The sequence below is a fragment of the Humulus lupulus genome, chromosome 6, assembly GCF_963169125.1.
Source record: "Humulus lupulus chromosome 6, drHumLupu1.1, whole genome shotgun sequence".
Taxonomy (NCBI): Eukaryota; Viridiplantae; Streptophyta; class Magnoliopsida; order Rosales; family Cannabaceae; genus Humulus; species Humulus lupulus.
In genome coordinates, this window is record NC_084798.1 from 195548604 (window position 1) to 195561610 (window position 13007).

At 40.6% G+C, this 13007-nt stretch overlaps 1 non-coding gene across 1 annotated transcript; it reads right to left on the minus strand.

Moving 5' to 3' along the window:
• Positions 1-897: 897 nt before the first annotated feature.
• LOC133787269 (small nucleolar RNA R71) lies at positions 898-1004 on the minus strand. The gene has a single exon (XR_009872299.1). It is a non-coding gene; the product is annotated as a small nucleolar RNA R71 (small nucleolar RNA).
• Between the last annotated feature and the right edge of the window lie 12003 nt (positions 1005-13007).

Here is a 13007-nt window from a genome sequence, read left to right on the forward strand (position 1 = left end):
GTTATGCCGCCCTACTCTTGCCTAATTTTTTGTAGTCTTATTTAATTTTACCTTATTTTTCTGTCTTTTATCATATTATTGTGGAATTGTGAAAAAAATACTTGAAAAAAAAAACATAAATCTTGTCCTTACACCATAAGCAATTTTTGCTTAAAGGAAATTTGAACAAAATTCCCAATTCGTATCTACTAATTAACGTCGGGGAGTTGTTATTAGTGTGCAAGTAAGTGGAATCAAATAGGCCTGGGGACAAGTAAACCATAAAAATTATATTGTTATGAAATCTCTAAAAATTCTAAGTATGCTATGTGGTTGCGGTTTTAACTGATCTTCCACATCAGAAAATTGTTTGTTTGAGATTATCTTTGTTGCCTTGTTTGTGAAAATTGTATGCATCATTGGGAACGTAACTCTAAAAATCGATTAGTAAAAAGATGTTTATCTTTGTTTGAAATTGAAAGTGTTAGTAAAAATTTGAGCATCATGGAACCAATTGCTAATATTACTAGAAATCTCGTTGATGAAAATGTTGTGCCTGAAAAAATATTGCTTGAATATTTTGCACCTATTTCATCTGATACTCCTTCATGTATTGTTTTTCTAACCACTTCTGCTACCAATTTTGAGCTTAAACCATCAATCATTCAATTGTCGCCATCTTTTTATGGGTTAGATAGAGAGGATCCTTACATGCATGTCAAAGATTTCTTAGAAATTTCCTCAACATTTAAATTTCAAAACTTTTCTGATGAGTCGGTCAAACTAAGATTATTCCCTTTTTCATTAAAAGAAAAATCAAAAGCTTGGTTAAATTCCCTTCCCACGGGGTCTATAACTACATGGGATCAACTTTATTATAAATTCTTGCTGAAATTTATTCCTATGTCTAAAACCGATAGTCTAAGGAGAGAAATCTCCGAGTTTTTTCAAAAAGATAATGAAGAGTTTTATGAATGTTGGGAAAGATTTAAAGATTTATCATTAAAATGTCCTCATCATGGTTTTGAAAAATGGAGACTTGTAAAATATTTTTATGATGGTTTGACTCCCTCTAATCGTCAAATGATTCAATCTATGCATACTGATTTTTAAAAAAAATTTCAAGGACAGGAGGCTTGGGATGCCCTTGAAGATTTATCTGTCAATTCACAACAATGGGATTATTTTGATCATAGGTCTAGGTCAACTAATTCACCAAAAAGAGGAGGACGGTATGAAGTAAAAGATGAATTAGACTTAAGAACATCCTTAGACAAATTTGCGAGAAAAGTAGAAGCCTTAGCCATAAGCCAAACTATAAATTCTCCAATACAACCAAGAAAAGATGTTTGTTCTATATGTTCTAGTCCTTGCCATAATACCCAATCATGTCCTTCCTACCAAGAAGCCTTTTCCGAGGAGGCAAATTGCAACGGCCTACTACCTTAGAGTCGTTACTAAGTGAGTTTAAAATGTGCAATTAACTCGCTGAATGAGGTTTTAAGAACAAAAGTGTGATTAAACAAAACGTTAAGGCTGTAAACTTTGAAAGTATCCTATTTCATTGAAAATTCCAAGTGTCTAACGTTTGGGATCCCAAAATAAGGTTTATAAAATATTTACAACTCAAAATAGGTTTACAGAGAACTAACTATCAAAATCACAGTTTAATACAGCCATCTTTTTGAAAATGCCCCCACCAAAGCAGTCGGGCAAGCATAACATGTACACGCCGCCCCACACTCTCCATACTCATGGCTGGTTGACTTTTTCCTTGCCCTTACCTGCAACACAGAGCACCCGTAAGCCGAAGCCCATCAAGAAAACTCATACAGCACATAACATATGCATATTATATAACCAACAGATCAAATAATCCACCTATAAATAGATAGTCCATCGGACTAAACAAATACGACCATGCCGTCCCAGAAGCGTTACCAAAGCCTGGGGTCTCGGTTCTCACCGTAAGGATATCCCATGTATCCATTAGGGTCTCACCCTAACATTAAGCACTCCATGTGCTAAGTGTTGTTCTCGGCCCCATTGCCGTTCTCGGCCCTTCGTCGTTCTCAGCTCCTTGCCGTTCCCGGCTCCTTTGCCGTTCATCCTACTATAATCACATATAGCATAACTCAAACAACATTCAAGCATATAATAACTCAATCAAGGCTACACCCTAACATGTAATACAATCTAGGGTCGTGCCCTGCAACAACTTTATGGGCCCATGCCCTGCAACAACTTTATGGGCCCATGCCCTGCTCTATGGGTACTACAGTTTTCTTACCTGTATCCCGAGCTTTCTATGCACCGAAATCACGAGCACGGTTATCTATCCCGAGCTTCTCCGGAAACCTAGTCACAACACACATAAAAACACTCTTTAATACTAACCAACCCAAAACCATTTCCCAAGACCAATCCCTTACTATTAGGACCTCCAATTTCCCAAAACAAAGTAGTGAAAACATCCCCCGAGCCCTCTGGGCAAAAACCCTAAAGTGGAAATTTCCCCCTGCCCAAAATGGCCTAGTGCCACGGCGCCCAGAATGATCCGCCCCTGCTGCAGCCTAGTGCCGCGGCGCAAAAGAATAGGGTCGTGACGCTCCTTCGCGAACCCAGAAATCTGGGTTTTCCCCTGCATTTTCCCCGAGCCAAAACACTCCCAATTCAACCCCAATGCATACCTAAACCTAAAAATCATTCCAAAACCTCAAATAAACCATCTAACAACCTATAAACACCAACAACAAGCATAAACACATAATCACTCCCATAAATCACACTTTGGTTTCAAATCTCAGAAGTTTAAACCAATAAACCAGAAACTTAAACCAAAGCTTATAAAACTTAAACCACAACAGAAACAAACCTCAAAATTGCATAGAGTCCTTACCTCAAGTGGAGAATTCAACCTTAAGCTTCCTTGATTCCAGCTCAAGCTAAACCCTCTGGTTTCTCAAACTGAATTCTCAAACAAACCAGCCACAAACCATCTTTCAATTTCCAACCTAAATTCTATAAGAACTTGCAAAACCACAGAGATTTCAGAGATGAAACTTACCTCTGACCAATCTTGATTTCTTTTTGGCTTCAATTGCCTCAAACCACCTTGATTCTTCTCCTAAGTCTCAAAATTCCCAACTCCCTTCCTTTCTTCCTTTTTGCCCTTAGTTCTCCTTTACTTTCAACAAAAACTGAATTGCCTAAGTGAAAAAAATGTGAATGATCTTTCCCTCAGCTGAAGTTATCTAAATCCCTGCCAAAAGACCATTTTGCTCTTCCATCTAATTCCCCTTCTAACTAAACCTCAAGGACATCCTAGACATTTCACATTCCTTACAAATCTACCATTTTCCTTACCTAAAATTGTTACTATCAATAGTTACCAATGGTCACCCAAGTTACTCAATTACAATTAACCATAACTCATTAATTCTCAAACTCAATTTATAAAATTCCTAAAATACCCCTAGGCTCCTCCCGAGCCGGGTATTTAATCCCGTTGTGACTTGTAAACTAATTAGCTCCCTAGGACCGTCTCGGCACGTGCATCACAATATTATCACCACTCACACGTGGTACTAATCATATAATACAATTATCACATTTATGCCCTCAGCGGGCTAAAATTACCATTTTACCCCTAACATACAAACGGGGCCCACATGCATATTTATTCCACCTAAACATGCATTCTAATCACATATTCATTTAAATTCATATATTAACATGTTAATTCACTTATTGCCCTCTAGGCCCGCTAATCAAGGTCCTAAACCTTATTAGCAAATGGGGGTGTTACAATTATCCCTTTCTTACAGAAATTTCGTCCTCAAAATTACCTGAATAACTCGGGATGCCGCTCCCGCATATCAGACTCAAGTTCCCACGTCGCCTCTTCAATCTTGCTATTCCTCAACAACACTTTAACCAAGGCGATGGTCTTGCTCAGCAAAACTTTGTCCTCTCTGTCAAGGATCTGAACAGGCTTCTCCTCGTATGATAAATCCTGATCCAGCTCCAAATTCTCATAGCTCAACACATGAGTAGTATCTGATACATATTTCCGGAGCATGGATACGTGAAACACGTTATGAACCCCTCATAGAGCTAGAGGCATTGCTAATCTATAAGCCACCTCTCCAACTCGTTCTAGAACCTTGAAGGGGCCAACAAACCTGGGGCTCAACTTGCCCCGAGCACCGAATCGTTTTACTCCTCTCAGGGGCGAAACCTTAAGGAACACATGATCACCAACCTGAAAATCCCTTGCTCCTGCGTCTCAGGTCTGAATAACTCTTTTGGCGACTCTGGGAGGCGAGCATACGAGCTCTAATCTTTTCAATCGCCTCATTGGTCCTCTGAACCATCTCTGGACCTAAATATCTTCTCTCACCAGTCTCATCCCAGTGTATCGGTGACCTGCACTTTCTCCCATACAGCATCTCATACGGAGCCACTCTGCTAGTCGCCTGATAACTATTGTTGTACGAGAACTCAATCAAAGGGAGATACTTACTCCAAGATCCCCCCAAAATCCAACACACAGGCTCGTAACATATCCTCCAATATCTGAATCGTCCTCTCAGACTTCCCATCTGTCTGAGGATGATAAGCGGTACTAAACCGTAACTATGTGCCCATTGCCTTCTGCAGGCTCTCCCAAAACTTGGAGGTGAAGGTGGGGTCTCTGTTGGATACTATCGACCTCGGAGCCCCATGAAGTCGAACAATTTCCTTCACATATAGCTCAGCATACTTTTCCACAGTATAAGTTGTTCTCACAGGTAGAAAGTGGGCGGACTTAGTATACCTGTCCACAATCACCCACACCAAGTCATGCAGACCCACGGTCTTTGGTAATCCTACCACAAAGTCCATGGTAATATCCTCCCATTTCCACTTGGGAATCCCTAGAGGCTGCAATAACCCTGCTGGCCTCTGATGTTCAGCTTTAATCTATTGACAAGTTAAGCACCTAGCCACATAGTCTACCACATCCCTCTTCATGCCTGTCCACCAATACAAAACTCTCAAATCTTGGTACATCTTTGTAGTACCTGGGTGTAAAGAGTAGGGAGTGGTATGAGACTCATCCAGGATCTCTCACCGAATATCTGGATCGATTGGAACACAAATTCGTCCTTTGTACTTTAATAAACCCGTCTCTGAGATAGAGAAGTCCTTAGTCACTCAAGCTAGGACATTCTCCCTACGTTCAACCAACTGGGGATCCCTTCCCTGTGCTTCCTTAATCCTCTCAAGGAGCGTTGACTGAAGAGTAATGTTGGCTAACCTACCAACCACTAACTCTATACCTGCTCTGGTCATCTCTTCAACTAATCTGTCAGATATCTATCTCAAACTATACAACTGTCCTAGGCCCTTCCGGCTCAATGCATCAGCCACTACATTAGCCTTCCCAGAATGGTATAAGATATCACAATCATAATCCTTTACCAATTCTAGCCACCGTCTTTGGTGCATGTTCAAATCTTTCTGGGTAAAGAAATACTTTACACTCTTGTGATCCGTGTATATCTTGCACCTTTCACCATACAGGTAATGTCTCCAAACTTTAAGTGCGAATACCACTGCAGTCAACTCCAGATCATGCGTGGGATATCTCTGCTCATACTCTTTTAATTGCCTTGATGCATAAGCTATTACTTTCCCAGCTTGCATCAACACACATCCCAAACCCTGTCTGGAAGCGTCACAGTAAACCACGAACTTCTCATTGTCTGCTGGTAGGCTCAACACTAGTGCAGTAATCAATTGCCACTTGAATTCCTTGAAGCTATTTTCACACCGATCTGTCCACACATACTTGGTCTTCTTTCTTGTCAATTATGTCAATGGAGTAGCAATTATGGAGAACCCCTCTACAAATCGCTGGTAGTATCCTGCCAACCTAAGGAAACTTCTGACCTCAGGAACACTGCTCGGTCTAGGCCAATCTCTCACTGCCTCTATCTTACTTGGGTCAACCAGTATCCCCTCCTTACTGACAATATGGCCTAGAAATGTAACTTGCGCTAACCAGAACTCGCTCTTCCTGAACTTAGCATATAACTTATGCTATCTCAATCGCTGCAATACCAGGCGTAGATGATGCTCATGCTCTGTCTCTGACTGGGAGTACACTAGTATATCATCGATAAATACAATCACAAACTTATCCAGATAATCTTTGAAAATCCTATTCATCATATCCATAAAAGCTGGTGGGGCATTGGTTAATCCAAAGGACATAACCAGAAATTCATAGTGCCCATACCTTGTCCGGAAAGCAGTCTTTGGTATGTCCTCCTCTTTAATCCTCAACTGATGATAACCTGACTGGAGATCAATCTTTTAAAACACCGTACTCCCTTGTAACTGGTCAAATAAATCATCGATCTTAGGTAGTGGATACTTATTCTTAATAGTCAACTTTTTCAACTCCCTGTAGTCAATGCACATCCTAAGCGATCCATCCTTCTTTTTAACAAATAACACTGGAGTACCCCATGGCGAGAAACTCGGTCTGATGAATCCCAAATCCAATAACTCCTGTAACTGAATCTTCAACTCCTTTAACTTTGCCGAAGCCATTCTATAGGGTGCCCTAGATACTGGCTCCGCTCCTGGTGCCAACTCTATGACGAACTCGATCTCCCGCTGTGGCGGCAATCCCGACAAATCTGCTGGAAATAAGTCTAGAAACTCACATACCAATCTGCTTTCATTCGGTCCCACTGTTACCACTCTAGAGGTATCTACAACACTTGCTAGGAATCCTATGCAACCTTCCGGCATCAGGTCTCTAGCCTTCAGTGCTGAGATCATAGGCACCCGCGGTCCATTCACTGTCCCCACAAATACAAAGGGTACCTCGCCTTCTAGTTCAAAAGTCACCATTCGTCGCTTGCAATCAATCGTTGCCCCATACCTCGTTAACCAGTCCATCCCTAATATCATATCAAAATCATCCATGTATAATTCAACCAGATCAATAAACAATTCCCTACCATCTATCTCTACTGGTAATGCTCTAACCCATCTCCTAGAGACTACCAGTTCTCCTGTTGGTAACAAAGTCTGAAAACCCCTAGCATACACAATACTAGGTCTACAAAGCTGGTCTATCACCCTAACAGATACAAATGAATGGGTGGCCCCTGAATCAATCAATGCAGTATACAAAGAACCAGTGCTAGAGATCTGACCTGTCACAACTGAGGGACTAGCCTCCGCCTCAGTCTGAGTCAAAGCAAATACCCTGGCAGGAGTGAGACTGTCTCCCTGCTTTGGCTCCTCTTTCTTAGCTTGTGGGCAGTCTTTCTTCAGATGGTTGGCACTCCCACAAATAAAACATGCCCTAATCCGACACTCACCCTGATGTCGTCGTCTGCATCGAGGACGCACTGGAAAACTCCTCCTGTTGTCACCTCCTCCCTGACGGCCACCAATAGAACCTCGTACCATCCTATCAGAACTAGGAGGAACAAATGAATCTGGAACTCTTCTTTTCTGCTCACTGGGGCCACTGCCCCAACTAGACCCAGTAAAAGGAGGCACCATCCTCTTGACATCACGTCTAACGACGTTGTCTTTCCATATCTGATCCTCAGCCCTCTCTGCAGTAAGGGCCTTATCCACCACTTGAGCATAGGTAGTAGTCTCTGGATTTAAGGTAATATTCACATCACGGGCGATCATCACATTCAACCCCCGTATGAATCTATCTCTCCTGGCCGCATCCGTCGGCACTAAGTCTGGCGCAAACTTTGCCAGTCTGTCAAATCTCAGGGCATACTCAGTAACTTATAACCCGTTCTGAGCCAGGTTGATAAACTCATCAACCTTCGCAGCTCGAATTGCTACACTATAGTATTTCTCATTAAAGATACTCTTAAATTCTTCCCAAGTCATAGTTGTAATATTCCTCCGCTGACTCACTACATCCCACCAGACGCGGGCATCCTCCCTAAGCATGTAGCTAGCACAAGCTACCCTTTCATTTCCTTCAATCCTCATGAAATATAAGATCAAAGAAATCATATTCATCCACTGCTCGGCCTGCAGTGGGTCTGATCCACCCTCAAAGGTAGGAGGTTGTTGCTTTCTGAATCTTTCGTACAAAGGTTCCCACCTGTTCTCAACCACAGGCTGCACCGGCACTGGTGCTACATTTTGCTGAATTGGTAACCTTGTGACCTGTGAAGGGGCCTGCTGCCTCATTTGATGAAGTTCTTCCTCTGTTCTCTGCAATCTAGCCTCCATCTCGGTTAATATCTATTGCCAGTTCTGTGGGGCAGGTGGAGGGTTCTGACCCTGATTGTCATCCTCGGCCCGACTGCCGCGGAGTCTAGATGATTGCCGAGGCATTACAACTATATGCCTGCAATCAGTGACACCGCTCATCAGGCATGATAACAAAATCCAATTCCACCTCCCAATCTCAACAACCAACCAAGATCAACAATCCAGATAACATACAGATAGCATATAACACACAACAGGCCATGCCCTGACATTATGCATATGTTATTTCATTCATCATGCTCTTTGAAACTAAACAGGCAAACAGGGCATTCAAGCACATATTCTATCATAATAATCAACCATACCAACCAACCCTGAGTCGAGCCTTTCAATGGTAGCAAGCATACATGTTCGGTCAATTTCCAGAACCAATAAACCTTGGCTCGCTCTGATACCAAGTTGTAACGCCCTACTACCTTAGAGCCGTTACTAAGTGAGTTTAAAATGTGCAATTAACTCGCTGAATGAGGTTTTAAGAGCAAAAGTGTGATTAAACAAAAAGTTAAGGCTGTAAACTTTGAAAGTATCCTATTTCATGTAAAATTCCAAGTGTCTAACGTTTGGGATCCCAAAATAAGGTTTATAAAATATTTACAACTCAAAATAGGTTTACAGATAACTAACTATCAAAATCACAATTTAATACAACCATCTTTTTCAAATTGCCCCCACCAAAGCAGTCGGGGAGGCCAAACATGTACGCGCCGCCCCACGCTCTCCATACTCATGGCTGGTTGACTCTTTCCTTGCCCTTACATGCAACACAGAGAACCTGTGAGCCGAAGCCCAGCAAGAAAACTCATACAACACATAACATATGCATATTATATAACCAACATATCAGATAATCCACCAATAAACAGATAGTCCATCAGACTAAACAAATACGACCATGCCGTCTCAGAAACGTTACCAAAGCGTGGGGTCTCGGTTCTCACCGTAAGGATATCCCATGTATCCATTGGGGTCTCACCCTAAAATTAAGCACTCCATGTGCTAAGTGTTGTTCTCGGCCCCACTGCCGTTCTCAGCCCTTCGTCGTTCTCGGCTCCTTTTCCGTTCATCCTACTATAATCACATATAGCATAACTCAAACAACATTCAAGCATATAATAACTAAATCAAGGCTACACCCTAACATGTAATACAATCTAGGGCCATGCTCTGCAACAACTTTATGGGCCCATGCCCTTTTCTACGGGTACCATAGTTTTCTTACCTGTATCCCGAGCTTTCTATGCACCGAAATCACGAGCACGGTTCTCTATCCCGAGCTTCTCCGGAAACCTAGTCACAACACACATAAAAACACTCTTTAATACTAACCAACCCAAAACCATTTCCTAGGACCAATCCCGTACTCTTAGGACCTCCAATTTCCCAAAACAAAGTAGTGAAAACATCCCCCGAGCCCCCTGGGCAAAAACCCTAAAGTGGAAATTTCCCCCTGCCCAAAATGGCCTAGCGCTGCGACGCCCACCAATGAGGGCCGTGGCGCCCACCAATGAGGGCCACGACACCCAGAATGATCCACCCCCATGCTGCAGCCTAGCGCCGCGGCGCAAAAGAACAGGGCCGCGACGCTCCTTCGCGAACCCAGAAATCTAGGTTTTCCCCGAGCCAAAACACTCCCAATTCAACCCTAATGCATACCTAAACTTCCAAATCATTCCAAAACCTCAAATAAACCATATAACAACCTATAAACACCAAAAACAAGCATAAACACATAATCACTCCCATAAATCACACTTTGGTTTCAAATTTCAGAAGTTTAAACCAGTAAACCAGAAACTTAAACCAAAGCTTATAAAACTTAAACCACAACAGAAACAAACCTCAAAATTGCATAGAGTCCTTACCTCAAGTGGAGAATTCAACCTTAAGCTTCCTTGATTCCAGCTTTAAGCTAAACCCTCTGGTTTCTCAAACTGAATTCTCAAACAAACCAGCCACAAACCATCTTTCAATTGCAAACCTAAATTCTATAAGAACTTGCAAAAACACAGAGATTTCAGAGATGAAACTTACCTTTGACCAATCTTGATTTCTTTTTGGCTTCAATTGCCTCAAACCACCTTGATTCTTCTCCTAAGTCTCAAGATTCCCAACTCCCTTCCTTTCTTCCTTTTTGCCCTTAGTTCTCCTTTACTTTCAACAAAAACTGAATTGCCTAAGTGAAAAAAATGTGAATGATCTTTCCCTCAGCTGAAGTTATCTAAATCCCTGCCAAAAGACCATTTTGCTCTTCCATCTAATTCCCCTTCTAACTAAACCTCAAGGACATCCTAGACATTTCACATTCCTTACAAATCTACCATTTTCCTTACCTAAAATTGTTACTATCAATAGTTACCAATGGTCACCCAAGTTACTCAATTACCATTAACCATAACTCATTAATTCTCAAACTTAATTTATAAAATTCCCAAAATACCCCTAGGCTCCTCTCGAGCCGAGTATTTAATCCCGTTGTGACTTGTAAACTAATTAGCTCCCTAGGACCGTCTCGGCACGTGCATCACAATATTATCACCACTCACACGTGGTACTAATAATATAATACAATTATCACATTTATGCCCTCAGCGGGCTAAAATTACCATTTTACCCCTAACATACAAAAGGGGTCCACATGCATATTTATTCCACCTAAACATGCATTCTAATCACATATTCATTTAAATTCATATATTAACACGTTAATTCACTTATTGCCCTCCAGGCCCGCTAATCAAGGTCCTAAACCTTATTAGCAAATGGGGGTGTTACACCAATGCTCTTCATGCTTATGGGAAACCAAATAATAGTTCATTTTCATCCACTTATAATCCAAATTGGAGAAACCATCAAAACTTTTCATGGAGACAAAACCAACATCCAATGAATCAAGGGCACCAATACAACCAAACTCCTGCCCCACAAAATCAACCATATCCTCAACAAAGGAAACATTCCTTAGAAGATACTTTACAACAATTTATGCAATCCACTCAACAAATCCTACAAAATCAGTCTCAAATAATTACCAAACTCAAGACACAAGTAGGACAACTCGCTACTGTTTTAGCCGATAGAGAGAAAGGAACATTTCCTAGTAATCCTATCCCAAATCCAAAAGGTCAATATGAGATAGGAAAGTGTAGTCATAATGGAGACGTCAAATCAACTTCAACTCTTAGGTCCGGAAAGAACATTGTCAAACCTGATTACATACCCGAGGTTGAAAAAGAAAAAGAAAAGTGTTAACCTTATAGTTCTAATGGCAATGACTCTTCAAACAAGGATACTCCAATCCATCATTTCATTCCAAAAGCCCCATTCCCACAAAGATTACTTCCAATTAAAAAAGGCGGCCAATATAATGGCATCTTAGAAGTTTTTAAACAAGTTAGTATCAATATCCCCTTCTTAGATGACATTAAAAAAATTCCTTCCTACTCTAAATTTTTGAAGGATCTTCGTACTGTAAAAAGAAAAACTAATGTTCCTAAAAAGGAATTTTTAACTGAACAAGCTAGTTCCATTATTCAACATAAGAGTCTTGTTAACTATAAAGATCCTGGGTGTCCCACAATTTCATGCATTATCGGTGATCATTTTATTAATAAGGCTTTACATGATTTGGGTGCTAGTGTGAATTTATTGCCTTATTCTGTTTATAAGCAACTTGGTCTTGGTGAACTAAAACCTACTTCTATAACTCTTCAATTAGCTAATAGTTTTGTGAAAATTCCTAGAGGCATTATAGAGGATGTTTTGATATAATTTGATAAATTTTACTTTCCTGTTGACTTCATTGTTCTTGATACTCAGTCTGTGGAAAATGTTGTTAGGAACGAGTTTCCTAATGCGCAACGGAAAGGTGGTGGATTGGCCCAGTGTACAACAAAATTTTTGTAACATATTTAAACTACTTTTAAATATGCAGTTCCATTAATATACATACATTAATCATAAGCAAGAAAATAAAACATACCTCTTGATGCCTATCAAGTGTCCTTGCTATCTTTTCGTAATATGAACGAACTTCCTATCTAAGCTGGTCCCAGGTACTCACACCAAGATCTTCCACAACGTTCTCTACACCTCAAGAAGTGTGTGGGCACTTAGAGAATAAAGGATAGTTAATTTCTGATTCTACTTGATGTACTCAACACATGAGATCAAGAGAATAGGCCTGAGATTCGTTCTTTATCTTTTTCAGGGAGAGATAGAAAAGTATCGTTCTCTTTTCTTCAGAGCGAATAAAATTCTATATTGAGTATCTCCTTCTCTATTTTATGATAAGCTAACTTAAATAGAAAATATTCAAATTTAAAAAATAAATCTGTAACCAATTTGTAATTTATCTTTTAATTAATTAATTATCATATTAATGAAAATATCCAAAAACTAACTCTTGAATTTTCCATTAATTAATTAATTAAATAAATAAAATTGAAAAATCTATCCCTGACACTAGGTTTACTCTTGGGTGCCCGTTCAGGCTCCTCAAACTGAGTTCCCTAGGTCATTTCTCGTGGATTCTCGCAAGTCTTGACACTAGGTTTACTCCGTTCATAATAGGCTTAGTTCCCTAGGTCATGTTCCACGAGCGGTTACCTCATAAGGTGACCCAGCTATGCCCCCAAGTGATCGGAGACTAGTCTGCGTTCACTTGTCCATGCCAGCGCGCAAGTACTCCAAGGGTAGTAAAACATAAACATAAA